This window comes from Solanum dulcamara, chromosome 4 (assembly GCF_947179165.1).
Source record: "Solanum dulcamara chromosome 4, daSolDulc1.2, whole genome shotgun sequence".
NCBI classification, from domain to species: domain Eukaryota; kingdom Viridiplantae; phylum Streptophyta; class Magnoliopsida; order Solanales; family Solanaceae; genus Solanum; species Solanum dulcamara.
This window is the reverse complement of record NC_077240.1, coordinates 29,117,439-29,120,948: the sequence shown is the minus strand read 5'-3', so window position 1 is coordinate 29,120,948 and position 3,510 is coordinate 29,117,439. Positions and strand designations below refer to the sequence as shown.

Genomic DNA, 3,510 nt, shown 5'->3' with positions numbered 1-3,510 from the left:
TTAAGAAAATATTAATTATGTAGGTTTTTGACTATTTTACTCATATTCATGTCTTAACATAAACTCTTTTTTCATTAATTATTTACTTTATTTGTACCATCTCTTCATAATTGAGGTGTTTATAGTTTTCAAAAATAATTATTATTAAAAATAAAATAAGAAATAATATATTTTGTTTTGAACTTTTACAATGACAAATAATTTGAGAAAATTGTTTTAGAAATCATAATGGATAAGTTGAGATAGAGAGAATAGTATAGTTAAAAGCCGAAAAAAACTTGTAGGGACAATTGGGATTAGATATATAAAAAAATAATTAGAAAAAACAACTGGATACACTAAATTCTCCATATACTTGAAATTCAAAAAAACATTAGTTCACAAAAATATAATGCATTTCTAAGCAGGACATAGATGTTCATTTTATTTTTGAAACGAGTAACCCTTCAAAGTGCAACTCAAATGGAATTGGAAGTTTCCAATGTTTACTCAATTTCCGTCAAATTCAGTGCAAGATTCGATCTTGACAATTCCATTTCTGGCACCAGAACTCATCACTGAAATTCTCTTGAGGCTTCCAGTGAAATCCCTCTTGAAATTCAGGTCTGTTTCGCAATCTTGGCTTGCTTTAATCTCTAGTCCTATATTTATCAAGACCCATCTCAGTTTATCTGCTAATAACAAGAATACGGAAGACACCCACCATGTACTTTTTTTGGATGTTGGTGGAAAGAACTGAAATTGTAAAGAATGTCCTCTTAAATCTTTGCTTAATGACTCTGTTACCGAGGCTCTTGAATTGGATTTTCCTATTGAAAACGATAGTTATTGGCTCTATGTTAAGGGTTCTTGCAATGGATTGTTTTATCTTGCCCATACTGGTTTAGCATATTCCCTGTTATGGAATCCAACAACTAGAAAGCACACGAATTTGCCTCTTTTTAGACTTAGATCGAAAAAACACGAACGCGCATATGGTTTTGGATATGATGAGCTCCATGATGATTATAAGGTAGTGATTATTTCTTATAATTATATTATTTGCGTAATCACTTATAATTATATTATTCGTGATTCAGATGACATTGAGGTCAAAGTATATAGTCTAAAGAGTGATTCTTCGACTAGTATTGATTATTGTGATTAGACATTCTCTAACAAAAAAAGTGCTGGTTATTGTGGGGATAGATTAATTTATGAAGGCTCTTTTGTGAATGGGAAGCTTCATTGGGGTACTTCTATTTCTGATCCTCATCCTAATGTGCGAAAAGAAAGGAACATTATTGCTTTTGATTTAGCTAATGAGAAATGGGAAAAGGAGGAGAAGCCCTCCTACGGAGAAGGAGAGACTGAATTGCTTGTGGGAAAGTTGGGAAGTGATCTTTCTGTCTTTTGTGATTATAGGACAACTCATTTAGGTGCTTGGGTTATGAAGGAATATGGAGTGAAAGAATGTTGGATAAAGATGTTTACCATCAGGTATCCAAATGATCCAGAATGGTATCCAACCTTTTTCATGTCAAATAAAGGTGAAATATTGTCGGTGTTTAGAGAAACTTCCATGATATACAATTCAAATGATGACTCATTCAGATATTTAGATGTTGCTAATTGTCATGATGGTCGATATGTGCAATTCTACCTTGAAAGCCTAGTTTTCCCTTTTTCAACCCAAGGGACGGAGGACACGGAAAAAGCTCATATCAGAACAATCGAGTAACAAAGAACTTGTAAGAGTACTTTCATCTCAAGTGCTTTCAAGTTCCATTTGTTATTTCAAATTTAGAACAAGACATGCATGTGAAGGATCTCTTTAAACTATATTGTTTCTGGACTAGTTTTGGTTGTCTCATTGCTGCTAATCGTTAGATGTATATTTTCTTCCGGACTAATTACTTCACATTTTTGGTCATTTTTTTCACTTTGACAGTAACGCTAACATAAGCTACACTGCATCGCAAGGATAAAGAATTTAGGAAGCTCATTTTAGCTGCTTTGATCATGAGGGTATGGTGAGGATACCAAAGAAAAAAGAATATAAGAAAAAGAGAGTTCGGGATGAACTTCGTTTAAGAGGGTCCTATCTATTCTAAGTTAGTGAGATTGAAGTGCAAGCTTTTGTCACCTTTCTTATATGACCATGAATTTTGAACAAGAATTATTCCTCCTATAAAGTCTTTTCTCTTGTTTCTACACAGACTAACAAATTTATCTATAGTTTGACCTATCAATAAATAAAAGAAAAATTTTATGTCATTTTACCTTTTTTTGAGAATTCATATAAATTCTGTTCCATTTTTAAAATGTTAAAAGTTAAAATATTTAGGTGGAACGATTGTGTTTCACCCTGTGAGAGGTCAAAATGCTTGTTTATCTTCGTCGGAAAATTTTACTGAATACACATATATGTAGTATGGAGAAAATAAATCATAAAAACTAACCCCCACTCGACTAAGGGAGCTTCCTGGGCCTCTGGTGAAGCATGTGATTTCTCTCCTTAAGGTTAGGGGTTCGAACCTCGCGTTAAGGAACTGTCTTCTTTTACTGAAAAGTCATTAGCTGAGTAGAATCAAACCCTTGACCTCCTCTAATATTTTTTTAAAAAAACAGATTAAACCAACGAGGCAAGGCCATAATACAAACGAGAGTGATAGTAAATTATATAAATTTTACATCTATAAATGTCGACGCCGCTTATCTCTATTTGTTATGCTATCAACTATTTCATGTGATATTTTGGAATTTTGATGTCTCACTAGTTGTATCTATTGGAGCCAGAGAAGGACATGGTTTCTTGCTTTGTAAATCACCTAATTACTCCTTTTGGGCAGCATAATATGATCATGTGGTTGTCATGAGTACTGCTTGCGAGTTTTCTTAACTATAGTTCTTTTGATATTTGTTTATAAGAGACAACATATACCAATTGAAGTTGCACTAGTCTAGACATCAGATTAGCTAACTATGGTATATTTGTTTGTTCATTGTGAACGGTTTAGCATTTTTGTCATGTCCCACATGTAGCCAGTATTGATAAAGAGCTGTTCTTTTTCATTCAAACAAGGCGAACTGTTACTAATTATGGCTTTGTTTGCTACATGTTGAACACAGATTGTGCATGTGGACAACCCTGCATTTGGTGCTTCTATATCTGCTGTGTTTCTCTTGTCATCTGAGTTTTGATGTATCAAGGAGGCACTTTCTTAGTTATTACTAATGTACTAATGAACTTTTAGAAGTGAAACTATTTTGAACTGGAAGTTATGTTCCATTTGCTACTTATATTAATGATGATCTTCCAAAATCCTCAAAAGTTCAGCTATAATCTTCTTTTTTTAGAAGAAATAAACACTTTTGCTACTTATATCAATGATTTATCTTCTGCGTTAAGGCTAGCATCTCATCTGAAATTTTCATATATTGTTTTGAGCTCGATCCTCTTCTGGAAAATGTTCCCCTTTTCTGGATCTCGATAAGAATGGAAGATAGTGCAACGTAGATCATGTATGT

General features: G+C 33.1%; 1 long non-coding RNA gene across 1 annotated transcript; it reads left to right on the top strand.

Moving 5' to 3' along the window:
• The first annotated feature begins 514 nt into the window (after positions 1–514).
• On the top strand, positions 515–3,304 carry LOC129887206 (uncharacterized). Its single transcript, XR_008766308.1, has 3 exons — positions 515–603; positions 1,405–1,730; positions 3,112–3,304. It is a non-coding gene; the product is annotated as an uncharacterized LOC129887206 (long non-coding RNA).
• Positions 3,305–3,510: the final 206 nt, after the last annotated feature.